This window comes from Nycticebus coucang, chromosome 7, assembly GCF_027406575.1.
Source record: "Nycticebus coucang isolate mNycCou1 chromosome 7, mNycCou1.pri, whole genome shotgun sequence".
Classification (NCBI taxonomy): domain Eukaryota; kingdom Metazoa; phylum Chordata; class Mammalia; order Primates; family Lorisidae; genus Nycticebus; species Nycticebus coucang.
The window spans coordinates 5,213,478-5,233,173 of record NC_069786.1 but is presented as its reverse complement, the minus strand read 5'-3'; the positions used below and the strand labels follow the sequence as shown (position 1 = coordinate 5,233,173).

At 47.5% G+C, this 19,696-nt stretch overlaps 1 protein-coding gene across 4 annotated transcripts in view; it reads left to right on the top strand.

Moving 5' to 3' along the window:
• Positions 1 to 19,696, top strand: part of DLGAP2 (DLG associated protein 2) — a 594,688-nt gene that overhangs the window by 479,544 nt on the left and 95,448 nt on the right. The gene's annotated exons all lie outside the window — the stretch shown is intronic.

The window sequence follows — 19,696 nt, the reverse complement described above, 5'->3', positions numbered from 1 at the left end:
TGGCTGTGACTGGAGAGGCTCTGGGAGCACCTGCTTGCTTTGTTCAGTTTTAGGAAGTCTTGAAGAGGCATTTGAAATCTTTTTTAAAAGTCCTCCTGACATCTTATTAACATGTACATCTATGTAAGAAAAACTCTGCAATCCCAAGACTGTTCCTATAACACATTCTGAGCCACATTAAGAAATAGATTCATTCTCATAAGGCTTGTGACTCTCCCTCCTCTGGGTTCCTGAGGTGTCACTTGATCTGGCCCCTCTGTTCTCCCTCATTTTCTATAGTTTAGCTGAACACAGCATGTGTATTTCGAGCTGAGTCAAGCTAATTTCTGCTGAGACCAGCTTGGGTATTTTCATCGCACTCGTCCTCTGGGCTCCTCCCGATGCGGGTGTCAGGACGGCTCCTCCAAGAACGACCTCCGATGGGGCCACCCTTGGTGCCATGTGCCCTCAATCCACCCACTGGGCATCATGCTAAGTCACCCTGTGCTTCACAGGACACACAGGGAATCGAGAGACACGTAAGGACAGGGTTATTCTTGTATAACTTGCACAGAATGGAACATCCACTGTGTGTCACAATAGCCACACCACTCCCAAACCGGAGAGGGTCTGCTTCACTCTTTGGGGAAGTTATAGGCTGCAGCTGTGGCAGGTGGGGCTCTGGGGCTGCACCCCATTACCTGGGTCAGGTCTCAGATCAGGACTGAGAGACAGAGAAGCCAGGAAGCGAGTCTATGGCAGAGCCGAGTGGCAGCTACCGGCCCAGGCCCCATCCTTCACACATGTCCCGTCCTTCTAAGACATCCCCCCACCCCCGCTGCCGGAAATCTTCCTCTCTCCTTCCTGGATCACCCAGCTGTGAGGAATCTGGGTCTTTTATTGAAATTCTTGTTCAGAATCGCAGCTGTGAGCACAAGCGCTGCCGGAGGGGAGTGGCCTTCAGGACACCTTCTAATCCTCACAGCTCGCTGTCCCGGTGAGGATGGTGGGTGAGGATGGCGGCATTCTTCCCCATCTGCTTGCTACTTTCCTCTTGGACATTCCTTTTCTCAAGTTCAAACGTAGATTGTTGATGTTCACAGACTAGAGCCCACAGGCAACTAGACCGTGCGGCCCTTGACAATTTGAAAGGTGGAAGCAAAGATTCCACACCGTGGAACTGAGGCCAAGGCAGCAGAAGGCCCAGGACCCGGTGGGGTGTTTTCAGTGTTTCAGGTGGGGGCTCTGCTGGGGTTTTGGTCCGGTTTGTTGCCCTCTGTACCACGGTCTCATCTTTTTCATCCTTTCTATGGGAGGGATTAACACAACCTTCAGACACCCTCAGGCTCATTTTCCTAGTCAACCTCTACTAGAATCAACAGATTTTAACCTATTAAAATCATACTAGCCATTTGGATATGCCTCAAGTAGATGGTGTCAGGGACACTTACCTCCCCCCGACAGCTGCAGGGAAGCCAAGCAGTCTGACCAGTCAGGTGTTGCTAAGTGATTTGGCTCTAAGTTCTAAAGGAACAGCTCTTGCCCTCAGCCTCTGGTCTGGTGCCCCCGGGCCCTTTTCAGCCTCATCCCTTGCTGGCTTTCTCTCTTCTTCCCTACCACAGAGCCTGTCTGCACTCAAGGCTCCTTCCAGTGTGGCTGCGAGGTGACTTCCCCTAACTGCGGGTGGCCCCTGTGCCCCCTTCTGTCAGGAGTGTGCCCTCCCAGGCAGCCATGTGTGTGGACACACACACGTTCCCCACATCAGGATGCCCGCCCCGTCCCTAACTCCTGCCTCATCTGCCCCCTGGGTCCCACTTGGGGTGTTTCAGCAATGGCTCCCACATCCTGGTTTGCATTTGTTCATGAGTCCAGGAAGGCTTCCTGGAGGAGGCGCTTGCTCTTCAGTGGCATTCAGTTACCCAGCAGGTGCGAGTGAGGGAGGGGGTGGTTCAGGACTCAGAATGAAGTGGGAAACCAAAGGTCAGACTGAGCAGTCTCCCCTGTGATTTGCAGAAGGCAATCTCTGGGAAAATATTAATTTATTAGCATTCCAATTAAATTAAGCAACTGCCTCAAGTTCCATAATTCCAGCTGACAGCAGGCAGGACTCAGGAACCCAGGAGGGGAGGGTTTGTCTGAGTGACCTTCAGAGGAGAAGAGAGACTACAAGTCTCAGAGTCTGGTGAGGGCAGAGTGTTCCCTCCCAGAGGCTAACAAGGCATCCTAACTGCTGCTTGGCCCCAGCCCTGCACACAGAACCAGGAAGGACATTGCAGGCTGACAAGGGCAGAGTGACGCTGGGCATCTGCTCCCACCCTGCTCCCAGGGTGGACTGGGGATGGAAATGACCTCTGTCTCTTTCTGCATGAGAAAGCTTCATCCTGAGGAGCTGCAGGACTTACTGCCGAGGTGCTAAAGCACAGCAGCTTATTTAGCCACTAATTAATTGCAAATGGGTATCTGAAAATTAGACCGTCCTCCCTGTGGGGAGAGTGGCCATCCCCTGGCAGAGGCCCTAATTCACAGAGCAGAGGAAAAGGCTGCACAGCACATGCCTTGAATGCTGATTCTGGGAAGCAGCAAGTAGCTGGGTGCAGCTTCGTCCTGGGTGGGGGGGGATGCGGGGGCCTGATCTCTGTGTCCTCATCCCCTCTGTCATGCAGGGATGCAGCCACTCTGGGAGGGGGAGAGGTCACTCTGAGGCATCTTCTCCTTGGGCTGCCTCACAACCCCCATGGCCAGGCTGGCTGTTTATCCTTTGGTCTCAACGCTGCCCAGCACTTTTCAGTGAAGTCACATGAACAGCAAACAGAATTTTGGCCTAGATACCTCTGTTGGGATGTGAAATTTGAGTGCATGATTGTTTACCATGGTGGGTTTACTGTAAAACTATCTCAGAGTGCATCTAAATTGGGTTGAGCAGTGATTTTTTTGTAAGAACTCTGGCCCCTGCTCTAAATCCTCACAAGAACATGCAGGATGGTGCGATTCTCATCTCACAGAGAGGGAGCTGATTCCTGGAGAGGACAGTTGTCCCCAAGGACATGCAGGGGCTGTGCAGGCTTGAATCCCAACTCCCAGAGGGCTGATCACACCCACTGTGACTTCAGACAAGGCACAAGAAATGTGGGGCTAGAGACAGGTTTTGGAATCTCCAGGAATAGGGTTTGTTTTTGTCTCTTCAGAGCCCACCTATGATTTAAATGAATTCACCTCCCGAATTTTCTTGAATGACACGGGGGCCCAGGGTGGGGGGACAGGTCCGGCTCAGTTTCCTTTCCAAGGCGCTGAGTGCCACATGGTCACCGAGCTGCAGCCTCACACACAAGCATTTTACTTAGAACAACACCTTAACCTGAGAAGGAAAGATCGTATCTAAGCAAATACACAGGGCAGCTCATCCTTTTAAATCATCTGTCAATTATTTGCCAAATAAAGAGAACAACAAAAATGAAAACAAGACGAAGGGCACAGGCTGGTTCTCACGCTCCTCCGGTTTGGTCAACGTTCAAAGACGTTAGAACAAAATAGTTGGAAAACTGATCCACAGCCCCGCTGGGAGGTAGTGACAGGGAAGATTTATAGTTTTCTTTTCAACATTAAAGAAAAATCTTCCAGAATAATCTTAGGAAGAAAAGTCAAGGTCAGATGACATTTTGTTGGATTTTATTTTCCAAGGCACTAAACTCACAGAAGATGGATCAAAAAACCTCCGACTCTTTGCCCAGGAAACTAAACTCTTGTTAGGGCCACAGGGTAGCCGGACTCCCAGTGTTATGGAGGCTGCCCAAAGCACCTCCGCTGGGCAGGATCCCCAGAGGCGACCCCAGGAGGCCCAGGGTCTCACTGCCCCTCACCGTGCCCCTTCCACGGGGGTCACCTCTGTCGTCCTCCAGGGAGGCTGGCAATGCCTTCCCTCGGGGCAGGAGACAGGCGAATCGAGGGTCCTGCTTACTTGGCCATTTGAGAGGAAGTTACACAGTTATAACAACATTTTGTGCTTGAGAATATGTTATTTTTAAATTGGGAACAATTGCTTTTTCTACTCATTGTTTTACTTTTAAGAAAAACATGAGCCAGACAGACCAGGCCTATCCTCTTCCCTCCACCTTTATGCTTGGTGTATGAGTCTTTCTGCTTGAAATAGAGTTTCGCATTTGCTGAGAATCATTACTTTTTTTTTTAAAGAATTCATAAAAAATAATAACTAAGAATTTATGGAGTGTCTGCTTTACAAAGTGATTGATGTGCATTTTTTATAACTCTTGCAATATATTACTGAAAATACCTTGCAATGTATTACTGAAAATACCTTGTAGTTAATACAGATGGCTCAATAAGACCAAGTCCCCTCTGCGAGCCCCTCCTCCCCCTCCCCACAACCAGGAGGAGGCAGTGGGTGGGAGGCTGCTGTGGAGACACCCAGGAGGCACAAACATAACCACTGAGAGGGGGCCTGAGTCATCAAGGTGATGGGTCAGAGCTGTCACTGGGGACCTCAGGCTGGATCATGAGAGGAGGACAGAGAATGGCCAGAGGGGACAGGAGCACTGGTGGCCTTGGAGGACCCATGCAAGGCACTCTGCCTGCAGCCTTCCAAAGCCCAAGTGCTCGTTCATGCACCAATCCTTGGGCAGCCACCACTGCCCTTGTCCTGGAAATGGGAGTGAACCCCACCCTACAGCCAGAGAGCTGGAGGGGCCCAGCCGGGAGCAGCCATACCAGTGTGGTTTGGCTGGAGCAAAGGTATTTTCAAGGAAGCAGTTTGAGGCTGACGGGAGGCCCTGAGTGATCCAGGTGATCTCTACTTCTTGAGGAAGTGACCTGACCTGAGCTCTACAAAGTGTCCATCTAGAATCTGATCGGCCCACTGGGCAGAGACACCAGTGGACATGTACAAAGTGTCTTGTTCGTCTTCTGAATTTCCTGCTGCTCAAGGGTACTGAGTGAACCTGGGATCCTGCTGCCGTCCCCACCTGGAGGCTGAGCTGAGGGAAGATGGTGCCAGGGCAGGACTAAGGGTGACCTCCGAGGAGAGGGGCATCAGGCACAGTGACCACAGAAGGCAGGACCTAGCTCTAGGAATCACTGCAGACCAGCCCACAGATGTTCACAGATTAGGGCCTGTGAGTTCCAAAAGTTCACTAAGGCAAAATCACCAGAATGAAAATCCTTTAGAAACAAACCAAAAAAATGTGGGTGTCCCCTGTGTTTGCCTGCGGGTTTGGCGTGACTCAGGAAACTAGGATGTTGGGTCCCATTTGGCCCCCAGGGACAAGGTGAGCACAGGCGGCTAATGGGAAGGGCTGGCAGCTCTGTCCCCAGGAGCAAGTGTGGGCTAAGACACCCAGGCAGGGACAGGCCCTGAGGGGTGGGGTGGGGGTCCTGAGCTGCAGGGCTCTGTCCACACAGCCTGCTCAGCGCTGGTCACTCCTCAGACCTGTGTCATTGCCCTGGTCTAGCGGAGTAAACAGTCACAAGCTCCAGGATCCAACAATAGAAACCGTCAGAGGTGGTTATTGGAAGACATTAATATGAGTTCTATACATCCTCACACCCTGAGACACTTCAATACAAAAAGGGAAGTTCGAGACCTGGCTGCTCAGACCTGCAGCCGAAGGTGCTTCCCCAGAGTGAGGGTGGACGACCCAGGAGGGCTTTCCAACACCACAGCACTCTGACCTTGAGGGAACAGTGTAGTGACCATCCGGGATACCCCCAGAAGCTCAGGAGCCCCCAAGGATTTGGAATCCTCAGGGCAAAACTAAATGAGACCCAGGTTATGAGCTGGGCAGGAATTTATGATTAAAATGGCTGTGGCATTTGGTAAAAAATATTCATTTTATTAGTTCATAAACTATTACGGGAGATCTATGAAAAATCAAATCGGTCCTAATTGACCATAATATGTGAGGAGTGGGGTGGATACAGATCATGACGTAGTTTGCAAGGCTCTTTAATCTGCTCATGCTGAGTCTTCAGGCTGCATCCAAATATTTCCTGGCAGCAGAAAACAGACCTGTTCTCTCTGAGGTTCACCCCCTTCCCCGCTTTCTCTGCTGCGTGCCTCCTGGGAACTTTTACATGGCTATGATATCAATAAGAAAGTGTTACCCTACATTTTGATGAGGACGAACACATTGAGGATGAAAATTATATGTTCACATCAGGCATTTCCATGGCCTCTTTTAAGAATCTGTAGAGAATTCTGTGGACATTTGCAAATATGCCTTGACAGGAAGTTTCAGAAATGAGCTTAGAAATCGGGGTGACTTTAATGCAGCTGCCCTGTCGTTTTCCTGTGAAACTATTTTTGTCTTCCTTTTCTCTCATCGTGCCAGACAATTATGATAAGCCTTTTTAGTATAATTTAGATTAGGTTGATTAACCAGATCAGCTCTACGCCATAAAACACAGTTATGAATTGCAGATTTTTTATGCCGGTTTTCCGCCTTCCAGCAAAGGCAGGACTTATCTATTATTCAAATGCAGAAAATGTTTTTAGGAGTGGCTGACTTACTCAGAATTTGTGAAAAGCCAGGTTAGCGATGTGATGGCCGCGGTGCCGTGCGTGAGAAGAGCTTTGGGAAGTGCTCCTCTGGGTTGTGATCTCGCAAGATGAACCTTTGTGTGACAGAGGCAGCAGGGGGATTTGGGGGGTGACTCAGTGGCTTTGACACAAACCTGCTCCTCCTTCAGTGAGGTTCTTGGGTTGGGTGATAGGCACAGTCAGACGTGGGGAGCCTGCTTTACAGAGAGGATGAAGTGAGCATTTACAGGGCCCAGGGTGCCATTCATAGAAAACCTGTAAACAATCAGCAGGCATCTTCATCTCTGCTGCTCTTCCGAGTTCTTCTCCCAGCCTCCCCCTTCCCTGGCTCTCCCAGGGGCTCTGGCCAAGGCCTTCCTCACTCCCTCACACTCTCATCGGAAGGCAGTGGCATCTACGTTTTCATCTTCCAAGAGCCACTTCTGTTTCGATGGGGTCAGGAAAGCAGGAGGAAAGCAGGCTGGGTGTGTCTGAGATACCACATACACTGCCGGGGCACTTTCTGTGGGTTTTCTCACCTCATCTCTAACATGACCCTTGGACATGAGTGTCATTGTGCCCATCTTACAGATGAGGAGACTAAGGCTGAAGTTACTTACCCAGAACTATACAAGCTAGAACCTGCTTCAGCCTGCAACTGAGCAAGTCAAGTCTGCAAATTACAGCAGATGGGAAGCACGCAGGCTGGGTGTCCAAACAGCATTTGTAAGAGGCAGCGAAGATGAGGGAGCCAGGTCTGTCTAGGAGAAAAATGTACAATCTCAGCTCTGGGAGGCTGGTGAGAGCTGCATAATCTTGGCCACACTGTGGCACATGTGAAGTCTGCCGCATTCCAAAAAGCTCCAGAGAGCTCCTTGGGCGAGAAGGACTCCTGTGGAGGGTGGGGGGATGGAGGGGGAGGGGAGTGGGCAGCGCAGGTTTCCTGAGGAACCACAGTGCAGCGTCCACTGAAATGCAGCTGATGCTTCTGAGCAGAGAGCTGCTCAGCAAATTGAGCCACCCTCTCCCAGCTCTGAGTAATATCTAAGAGCTTTGTGCCAAATGAGACGACATTGCCAGGGTTTTCATTATAGAAAACATAAATTGCTGGAGGCAACTGTACTGCCAATGGAGCTGGCACTGTTGGACCTTGCATTTATGTCTCAAACACGGCGTTAAAATGCTGCATCTGTGCAGCTGCTGATCTCAGGAAGCCCTGACAGATGGGGAAACTGGAACAGCCTCTGCTCTGAGAATCTGTCTCCCTGAGCCTGGAGTCACCCATCAAGAACAACGGATTTTGGGAAGGCTGACACAGCATCGGGCTGTCCAAACTGCCATCGCTTGGCACAGTCATTTTTTGTTTAACTTTCAGGTTAAGAACTGTGTAATTTGTTAAAGCAAAATCAATCTAAAGTCCAAGGGCTTTTACAAATGAATTGCAATCTAGGTGCTGCCATAAAACCTTGTACTGATTTGGTTTCCTGTGAACAAACTTGATGTGTGATGTATTTAGAAAAAGAAGAATGATGCCTCAGGCGTGATTGGGCCCGTGAATAACAGGGAACCAGTTTTATCTGTCATTTTGTAACAAATGTTATTTGCTTTTATTAATACCCAGAGTAGAGTAAATGAATGATGGCTGGGCCTGGGAATAGAGATCAAAATTAATTTTTATGACTAAGTGGTACTGAAAGTGGGTGTTTACAGAGATTTGGGGTATGAAACAACCAACCACAAATCAAATTTTCAATGTTGCTTTCTTTTAAAAAATGAGAATATAATATTTTGGCTGTGAAATATTTTAATATACATTTTCATAATTAATACCCGATGTGATTGTGTTTTTCAGTTTTGTGTAATACTCGAATGCAAGTTTTAAATAGTGTTACTGAAGTTAAAAACATCAATCTTAACCTAGTTTGCCCTCCAAGAGCATTGATCCAACCAGAGAACCCGAGAGCTCTCCGTAGTGCTGAAAGGCTGATTTCGCTGCACAGCTGTAAGTTGTTGACATGATTCTCCTGCCAGACCTTGAGTCCCTGCCGGCAGGACCCTGCCTCACTTGTGGCTGAGTCACAGCTTGTGTCACCCTTCCTGTTGTCAGTCTTCAGGTGCTGGTCAAGCACCAGTGGTCAGTAGCGTTTTCATCCCACCCCTCTGCAGACTCCTTTCCCCTCCCTGGGAGAGCAGTGGGCCTGAGGTCCCTGGGAGCCCCTGTGCTACGTCCTCTTCAGATAATCCCTCCAGGCTTCCATTTCCAGGACATGCTAAATAAGATGAAATCATAACTGTGGAAATCTTTGTTTAAGTGATGTTTTTAAAGAGGAAGTTCAATAATTGCTAAGACTCTTTCCTGGTAAGGTCAGAACTATTTAGTTCCTTGAGAAGTTCCAAGCTGTGGCAAATTCTTCAGGATCTCTTAAGAACTCCTTTAGAGCAGGGCTGGAGGAGTCCTCCTTCCACCTGCTGCACCAGGCCAGTGACCCTTAGACTCCCAGCATGTCCCAGGAGGTCTCGTGTCTGGAGCAGATGCAGGTCTGGGAGTCAGCCCTGGAGGGAGGCCAGGTGCTCCATCTCAGGGCAGGAGGCCCTTTGCAGGTTAGGATCAGTGGGTTTGCCATATGTCTTTTCTGAGCCCAGATTTTGCTGCCAGAGAAGGAGTGGTTTCAAGAGGAAAGAGAAACATGGAGCGGGCAGTTGAACACCTAAGAAAAGCAAGTCAGGGTGGTCCTGGCTCACATTTCCCTGCCCTGTGTTGTTCAGAGGCAGGTGTTGGTCATCCTGCTTAACCCCAGACTGGTTGAAACGGCTCAGAGAACATGTGTGCAGTTAATACCAGCATGTGGCACAGGGGAAAATAAGGACTTCAGAGACAGAAAGAAATTTAGGACGCTGGTTCTAATCAGTGCTTCCCCAGAGCAGTCATAGGATTTTAGGTTAAAGACATTATCTTCGAAGCACACTTTCCTCATTTGCAAGATGGATAGCATAACATTTTATTTTAAGCATTCAGATACAAGTATGTCTCTCTCACTAATCTCAGAGACCCAAGTTCCCATCTCTGAGATTAGTGGGTGTGATTAGTGAACAGTGTCACAGACGGCAGAGGCTAGTGCCTGGCCTGCTGGGAGGATGAGAGGGCTGCTGAGGGACCCAGATCCGGGGTTGGGGGCAGGTGGGGATGTCATCCCTGCAGCTAAGATTTCATGACGTTTTTATGAAGTCGATCCTAGGAGGACACTGGATGGAGCCTCATGGACTGAGCTAACAGGCAGCCTGACTAATCTCTGCTGTTGACGTCTATGCCCAGCTCAGTTTCTATGAGGAGCTAAGGCATTACCCTGGTCAGATGTATCCTGAGGGTGGTCTGTCTGGATGTCCTAGAAGCCCCGCATTGGCTACAGAGAATACGTCCTTCTTCATGCCACCCGTGGACTAAATGTTTGGAAAACAACTGTCCACCCTGAAATCCCAGCTGCTTGCATATGGTGCCCATGTACCTCTGGAGTGCCCAAGTCCATTTCACAGAAGAACAAGACCACCGTGTGTGTGAGGCTGAGTTCTGATGTGACCTGCACACGGGGAAGGTGCCCAGAGCCAGGTGGACAGCTGTGGGAGCTGCTTTTCATGACCTTCTCTCTAAATCTCAGTCCAGCCATCACATGCGTGAAGGGGGAGGGTAATAAATATCAGTCTTAATGAGGGGAAGGGTAAAGCTGAACACTCTCACCACCATCCAGTCTCTCATTCTGGGATGTCTGATTCCAATAAGGAAGAAGATTCAGATTTTGGCTTTACTGAAGGCTACTGGATGCCAAGTATTTTTATAATTTTTTATACTTATAAAAGGCATATAGTCTTTTCTCTGTTCCAAGAAAACTTGGAAGGCACAAAAAATGTAGATGAGATAAAATGGAGCCATAATTCCTCTAATCAGAGACAATCACTGCTACCATCTTGGTTAATTGCCTCCAGACTTTATTTCACAGCAAAATCAGGATCATAAAAGCCATACAGTTTGCATATAGCTTTTCTCCTTAACGTTATGTTGGGAATTTCTAAAACATTTAAAAGCTCTCTAGCATTCTACACTATAATGGTACTGTGATTTATTTAACTATTCTGCTTTAATTGGACATTTGAAGATCAAGGCTTATCAATTTTTTAAAGGAAAAAAAATGGGCCTCGCTATTTACCCTGAAGCCATTTGCAGAAAAAGGTATAATAACGCGTAATTGGAGCTCATGTATCTCCCACCACATCAAAGCACCTTGTACCCCATGTTGAAGTGACACCAAAAATTCATCAAGTGTCGAAAAATAAGACAATATGTCAAATAAGGAATTTAAGAGTGTTTAAAAGTTAACATCTTTTTCATGTTCAAACTCCTGAAAAATTCCCTTCCAGAAAGCATGTTGTATAACAAAGAAACAGAGAGGATGACAAAGAGAGGGTGGGTCCCCTCCATTGCCTCCAGGGGGATCATAATTTTCTCAGTGGCTGCTGGTCAGGCAGCAGGTGGCCACAACCTGCCCGTTCAGGGGCGGGAGGTCAGGAGAAGGTAAAGCAATTTACTAAATCATTTTGTTCATTGCAGCTCCTTGGTGATTCTCGATCCTGGCTGCAGAGCAGCGGTACCTGCCGAGCTGCCTAATAGAAGGACTCTGGCTCCACCCCAAACCAAAGGGGCCACAGCCTCCAGGGGTGAGCCCTGAGCACTTGCCCCTAAAACTCCTCCAGATTTAGCAAATGAAAACACAGAAGGTCCAGTTATTTTCAAATTTTGGAAGCTATTTGTATATCCTGGGCTATATTTATACTAAAAAGCATTCATTGTTTCTCTGAAATTCAGATTAAACCAGGAGTCCTGTGTGCTATGTGCCAGCTCCACCAGGAGACTGCTCAGGCAGGACTTTGGAGCCCATCGGAGACACAGAATGAGTTTGGTTTCTACACTGTGGCTCTGACCTCTGGGGCTAGTGAAACTTAGTAAATGTGGAATGTAAATGTCTTAGCACAATAACTAAGATAATGCCAGGAAGGTTATGTTAACCATTGTGATGAAAATATGTCAAACGGTCTATGAAGCGAGTGTATGATGCCCCATGATCATATCTATGTACACAGCTATGATTTAATAAAAAAAAGAAAGAAAGAAACATAGCTACAAGCAGTGGAAACTTCAGCTGAGAAAGACTGTTATTCTGAGCTTTGTAAAATGCCGTTCACTCTGTCTTGAGGATAGTATTTTCTGTGTAAACCTGATGGGCGTATCTTTAAGGGATCCTTGGTTACAAAACCTTATTAAACAGCTGCATGCCTTGGGATCAGGGACTGACCCCAGCATGGTTTTGTTGTGTGTTTGTTTACTTGGGGAGTTCTGGTTTCCCTGTTGTTATTAAACCCTCACCCACGGACTGTCGCATGTCAGGTCTGTTGGATCAGCAGTTTTTAACACTTTTCCTACTGCTGGTGTCTCTTCCAGGAAAAGCCAGCATTCAATTTTTTTCTGAGTGTTTTTCATGATGAAGTTAGTCAGCAGTATATTTGTGTTTGGTCAAGATCCAGGTATACATGACGGATAATACAGAATGCCTGATAATTCTGTAATTCTATTTATGTCAAGCAATGACTTACTTTCTCCCCCATGATACAAACACAAATATGGCAAAGGCAATATAATTTGTCTGTAGCTGAGACAGAGGAAGAACGGATAGTGTCAGATTTTGAAGGACATGATGATGACATTTTCACTAGTTTGGACAGTGAACAAGAAGACTTCATAGAGGTAGAACATGGGATTCTACATTCTGAGGAAGAAGAAGAAGAAAACAATGGGAAAGAAGAAACCGAGAGAAGAAGGCCACACCCAGGTGTAAGAACAGAGCAGCCTGCCGCTCGCTGGCAGAGCCGTCGGGAGTGACGTGGACCTCACAGATTAGGGGACGTGAGTCCTGTGCGGACTCAGCCTGGAAGGTGCCTACACATAGAACGGAAACTCCAAGGATGCTTCCCAACTGTTACTGATAATGAAACTGTGGATGCAATTATCAAGTTTACAAACAAGAAACTACACATAGTCAAAAAGTTACATGAGAACAGATTCATCCAAAATTCTGGTGATTTCCTAAAGGAAGAAATATTAGGACTAATTGGAATTCTTCTAAATTGTGATGTGTACTGACAAAATAGAGACAATAGCCGAGATCTTTTCAGGGAGGAGAATGTCCCTCGTTACTGTGCTACGTTTTCAGGATACAGAATGTGACTCCCACGGAAATGTTTACACTCAATGATGTTGCCACACCTCACAGAAGCATGTGGTTTGCTCTAGATTGAGGGCCTGGGGAGATGGTTATAAACAGGCTTTCACTTTACTACAGTCCTTACGAGTCTGTCACTGTCCATGAGGAATGGGTTCTTCCCATGAGCGCTGTCCATTCACATGTTGTGTATGGAAGCATGGAATTGCCATGAATCTTCTGTGTGATTCTTATATACACTAATGTTTTGCCGCTGAGCCATATGCAGGGAAATTTGAGAACCTGCCGAGAAATTACAAAAGTGGCTCTGAGATTGTAAAAAGACTGGTTCAGAGCTGTCATTTGGATCAGTTTTGGCAGAAATATTACCCCAGACAGAAAGTTTACCCTGGCTTTCAACTTGCTTCAAAAGAATATAACCACGTCCATACTGCTCACAGTGATAAAAGGGATTTCCTTACAGAACTCTAGCCGGCATCAATGAAAACCTCTCCATCTGGTCCGGCAAGGCTTGTCTTCTCTCCCTGGGGGACATGAGTACGTTATGTTCCGGAGACAGGAGAGGTAGTAACAGTGCTTTCCACACAGCATGAAGACACGAAGGTGACAGATAACAAGGCTGCTGTGATCCACTGTCGCAGCGCACCAAAGCAGGTGTTGACACGCCTGATAAATGCGTGGCAGTGTCTTCCTGTACTGAGGAACTCAGCATCGGCCCCTGGCAATTTTCTTCCACATCACTGACGTTGCCGCATGCAATTTGTATGTGATTTTTTTTTTTGGAAACAAATAACCACGGGCCACAACGTCACTCAAAGAAACAATCAGGAAGAAAATACTTTTTGAAAGCTTTGGCACAACGGGTCTGTGAAGAAAACGTTAAGAAGGTGCGTCCAAAATTCCCTTAGTGTCCACAAAAAATATACCATGGCAATGAGTCTTTGTGGACACGAGTGCGATCAAGGACAAGGCATCATGACAAGAGGAATGGTTAATAGTGGTCCAAGAGGAAGAGTTCTGAGACGAACAGTGAAAAGCTCACCAAAAAAAGGTTGGTGTCCCCGCGGGAAAGACCCAAATTACGTGAAGGCATGCAGTGAACAGAGCAAACCTATCCAGCCACACGTCCAAAGAAGAAAATGGAAAGAATGTGCAGAGAGGGTGATTAAAGTGTTGTTAGTTACTTGTACAATGATATGTAGAATATAAGAGGGGGTTTTGTTTTGTTTTGCTTTTTGCAGTTTTTGGCAGGGGCTGAGTTTGAACCCACCACCTCTGGCATATGGGGCCGGCGCCTACTCCTTTGAGCCACAGATGCCGCCATAGAATATAAAGGTTTTTCACGAAATTATAGTACTATTTACTCTGAGGCCAGTGACTGGCCCCCACTAGGTTCCTCAGGCACAAAACTGGCATTGGTATGTGACGGCTATGTACTGATGGGTGTACAAGGGATTTAAAGCATATTCTATAAAATATAACTAATGGCGCTTTTCAAGTGAATAATGTTCAAGTTTAACAGCATACAGATACAATTTCATGTTGAAACTCTTCTTTAAAGAAGAAATAGACTGCCTCAGCAGTTTTTAATCTTTTCTCCAAGTCCAGGAAAATGAAGTGTGTGTTGTTCTTCGTCCTAAGGGAGATGATTTTGTAATGTATTTGAATGCATGGTGGTGGCTAACTTAACTTGATGAGGCCAGCACAGCTTGGAAACAAGAGATGTGAAGGCAATTTGCACATGTGGTGATGGGAATGCCAATACTTGCTGTCCTGAGTGTTGGCTGCCACCTGTTTTGACAGAAAGCCACTTCTTGTCACTCTTTGCTGGGTGGGGTTGCCTCATTAGTGCTTTGAGTTTTTCTCTTAGGCTAAGTTAAGTGGCATCTAACTATCAGTGATAATTCTGTAGACTTTAGGGGCAGCTTCTGCTGAGACTTGATCCTTGGTCCAAAATGAAATTATGAGCATTTCTATGGTTTCAAAGAAAAGCCATTAGTAATCATTACGGCAGTGGCAAATGCGGGCTGGTGGCACAGCTGTGAACAACAGGGAAGAGGAAGCTGGCATTAAAACTAATCAATGTCATTGTCCTAACAGAGCAGAAATGAGCCCTTCATCAGAGCAGCCTTCAAATCCTGTCATTAGGGAGGCAGCTAGAATACAGACTTGAGTGTGCTTCCTTTAAAAGAAAACTTTCAAAGAATGAAAAGGACCTAGAAACTGGGCAAACTCAGCCCAACTTTGTGGCTCACTTTCCGGCCCTGAATTTGCTGAATCTTCTGTGTGAGTCTCAGAAACAGCCGGTTCGCCCCGCAGGTGCCAGGTCTACACAAGCTCCACGAAGCCTGGTCCCACGTGTGTCCCTCTTCCCCATGAGGAGGCTGCCCACTGGGTGCCCAAAAAACATGGCCTCAGTCTTCCCATCACCCTCAGAGAAGCAGTGGGAGAAGCCCGCAGCACACAGGCAGAGGCCAGGCACACAGTTTCCTCGGCTCAGTGTTTACGAGGTGGTAGTGCTATGGTACCCTTCACACCAAGAAGTCCATCATTTTCTTATGTACAATTTCCCTTTTCACGTTTAAACACTGCTCGCCCTTCCATCCAGTGCTCTGAGGGCTCCACTGCTTCTTACTGCCTCCAAGTTGGCGTGATTTCCGGACAACTCCCTCCCCTGCCCAGAAGATGCAATTTGGGTTTCAAAAAACTGAAAACTTGACCTTTGAAAGTGGGCATTCTCTCTGCTGCTTATCTAAACCTTGCAGTCGGCATTCATGGGGCCGGTCTGTAAGAAATGAGGGTCTTTCAGCACCGTCTTACACATGGACGCCACCACACGGAGCAAGAGGAACTCTGAACCTGGGTGGAGCCGTGGCTTCCTGGAGACCCCTCTCTGTGACCATGGAGAAGTCACTTAACCCCCTGAAGCCTCTGTTTCTGCGTCTGTAGGACCCGAGGTGATAATCCGGCATCATGACTGAGAGGCCAGGGCAGCAGTGAGGTGCTGAAGGCGTGCACATTTGCAGACATGCATACTGGTTATTATTCAACCTGTCATTTTTCTTCACTGATTCCCACAACTGGGGCTCTTTGGTGGTCTGGGTGCCACTCCTGACCTGCCAGGATTAGAAAGGGACCAATGTCTACTTAGTCTTGTGCTTATACCCGGCGGGAGGAGAAAGAAAGGTGATGACTGGATGAGATGCTGGGGCCTGCACAGGAAGGAGGCTGAGACTCACTGTCCGGCTGCCTAGCCAATGTGTCAGACCAGCACCCCCTCCCCCCAGCTGCCATGCTGCAGTGGAGAGTCTGGCACCTGGGCTCTCAGGGCCATCCTGGGGAACTCGGGGTCTAAAATGACTGTGGCAGTGAAGGTCCATCCTCAGTGAAGCTTCGGGACATGCTCCTGTGATCATCAGATGGACCGTGCAAATTCAGCACAGGAAAACCACATCTATGTTCTCCACGTTGACATGAAATATTTGGCTCTATGCCCTGGGAGACTCTGATCTACAGCCCCCTGAAGGACAGTTCTCCGAATTCAGTGCATCTTTGATGTTAAGTAGTGCATATGTGCATCCACAGAGCTCATGCCAGGTCCCATGGCCACAGAGCGCCCCGTAAGCCCATCCTGTGAGCCTCTGGGCCCCGGTGGAAGGACAAGAATGCAATTACCATACTCCAGGGCCTGCACTGTCCCCAGAGGTGCCTCAGAGCCACCTTGGAGTGCAAACACACCCTGCCTGCTCTATAGAAAAGCTTCTGTGTCCACTTGCTTCCATGGACATCTGGTTTCTGGCTGCACGTTGGATGTGTGGCCCATCCATCGCTCTCCAGTATGTCCAGGAAGGCCCAGTTGAGGAGGCCAATGCAGAATCTTTTAATGAAGCAGCCCTGGACCAACCTTTTTTTAATCTCACGGCACATTTGAACTTATAGTTAAAGTTCTGCAGAACACTTAAATTATGTTGATAAAAAAAAAAAGAATCAAGAGAAGAATATATTTACTATGCTTTGAACTTCTTTCAAACATAATTTGATTAATAATCTTCAAAAGTGTTTGAAAATCACTGCCCTTAACTCTAGTGGCCCATCAAGAGCAAAGCCAGGGTTTGAGCCCTCTCGGAGGGGCCTCACTTCCCAGCCCCCACCTCTGGGCCATGGCCTGCGGACCCATGGTGACAGAATGCCATGTCCCCATTCTCCCTCTGGACACTGACTCATCACGTGGTCAGTCAGGGGCTACAGCACGGCTGTAGCACGGTGCCTTGTATGTGTAATATTTTTATTAAGTGCTGTCACAAATGATTTCAGAGCCAGCTGGACCCCTCCAGGGCCTGGGGAACAGGGTGGCTATTTATGTATTTGAAGCATGAAGGTGCTTTCCGAAAGGACAGAAGATGCCCCCGGCGTGCGTTTGCTTGGTGGCAGATCTGTGCTCTTCTGACTGTGCCCAGTGGTTCTTGGCACAGCGGATCCACGTTTCCTGGCAGAGATGCTTTGCCCGCGTAGAAGGGGGTTTTGGCTCGTAGAAGAAATTCCAAGACACAACCACAAACGGCCTAATTTGGCACAGCCAGCAAGTTTGCGGGTTGGAAGGCCCTGCTATCAGGAAGTTTCTACAGATAAGAAAAACAATTCATAAAGTGAATTCAGCCAGAAAATATTGTAAGTGAGCAGTTTGAAATCAAGGAAAACCCCATCCAGAGTCATAATGGTAAAAGACTGTGTTTCTCTAGTGAAGACTAAAACTCATTAGATGCATTCGAATGTGTAAGTGGATGATTTCCAAAATGTTTCAGTCGAAGGCGTATTTTTATTTTTGCTAAGAAAATGTGATGGAAATTTGAGCATGATGTCCAACATAGGCACTATTAATTTCACAGCACTAATTCACCCCACCCCTGTGGTCTCTGCAGTTCCCGGCCTCTCCTGGCAGGGATGCACTGAGTTTGGGCAGTGGGGAAGGAAGAGCTAAGTGAGGCTCAGTCATCACCTCTGAAGGTGCTCAGAGCACAGTGAACAGAGCTGTTCCACTGACACCAGCCATAGTCTGCTCCGTGGGTGAGACTGCTCGTCTTTCATGTAATTGGTGGAGCAAAATAATTCTTCCCCTTCAGGAGGGCTGTGAAGACAGAAATCTACTGAAAGAAGGGGTGTTCAGGTCTTTCTCCAGGTGCTGACAGCAGCAATGTGGGCTGCCAGCATTACCACGGCATTTCAGTCTGAGAGCCTTCTGCGTCCTCACATTTCATGCCTTCAGCCCACCTTTTAATCTCTGTCAGCACCCACCTTGCCAGGCGTGAGGGTCCTGGGAGGATGAGAACGCTGTTCTCACAGCCTGCCATGTGCTTGCCTAGAAAGTACTCCCGGCTGCGGCAGGTGCACGGTGGAAACACGCCGGCCCGACTGACCGCGGGGGCGCATTCTGAGAACCCCCATGGGTGCCTGAACCCTCTGGTAGTGCAGACCTCATGCAGACCACATTTTCTCCTACACAAGCACACCTGTGATGAAGCTTATCTTACTAATTAGGTGCACAAAGAGATTAATCGCAATAACTAATGATAAAATCGAAAAATTAAAGCCATATACTGTAATAAAAGTTACATGAACGTGCCCTCTCTCTTTCTCTTGCAATGTCTTCTTGTGCCATTTTATAAACCCCCGGAAGGAAGGCAGCAGTAAGAGGGCAGCACAGGAGAGAATCCAGGCTGGAAACTCAAAGCCTTGCTAGATAAGGAAGGGCTGGAGCGGCCAGTGGCCCCAGCACACGTGTTGAGTTATGCTGCAGGAGTGAGGAGGTGGCGCCCCAAACAAGAACCTTCAGTGCCCTGAACCCACATTGTATTTCCGTTTTTAATTTAATTTTTTATTAAATCGTAACTGTATGCATATTGTATTTGTTAACTTCAAAGTTCCTAAGTTCAATTGCTTCTAGGAGAGGTAAATTAGGCAGCCAATCGCATCTGCCCACAGAATTGAAGGCTGACTTTCAAACACACCTGCTCATCCTCCTTGCAGTACATTCTCAGAATCATTAGGTGTATTCCTCCTGCGGCGCTGTGCGTTCATCCTGCTAAGCCCAGGCGCCTTGTGCAGCTTGGTCAGCTTACTCGTGTGTCCTGCCTGTTCCCGTTGTGGTCCTTGTTACCTGAGCACTTGTGATTTCAACAACGTGGTGTTAACGCATCGTTCACATCCATTCTGTTAACGCCTGTACTTCTGTTCTCCATGTGAGTGGAAACTGAGGAGAATGTGTGAGATTTGTGATTGAGAATTTGTTGTTTGGGTTTATCTCCTGCATTCTATTCTAACCCACTGTTTTCAAGTTAATAAGACCGTGTGGTTGAGTCTCCATGGAGACCGCACTCAATGAGAACTGTCTACTGTTTCTTTGAACAAATGGAAAAGCTTTGGTTTCATATTTTACTTAATGTGGTCAGACTGGCTTTGTGATAGGTGGTTCATGAACAGGAAAACCCAAACTGAAATGTGTAAATTGCTGCGCACGTTGAGAAAATGGGTTGACTAATGTTCAATCATTAGAATGAACTGTCTTGTAAAATATTTAGCACAATTGAAATAGACATTTATTACACATAAATATTTTTTAACTGTCAGTGACTGGGAGACCCCAGGCAATGACTTTCTGCTACACATTTATCCTGGAGCGGCCACGCCTTCTTCCTCAGCATCTCCCTTGGCCAAATCTACCTGCCGTCTTCCTTGTTAACTTTCTATCCACTTAGTGGAAATGGCAGAGGCTGATTTGCTGAATTGATGATGGTGACGGTAGTGTAAGCAGGTTCTGTAATAAGGTGCTAAAATGAGCCCTTTGCAGACTATGGAATAGCTGTCTCTAACTCCAAAGGGACGGGCTTCACAGTCTAGATGCACATCTAGAGTCTGAACATGCAAT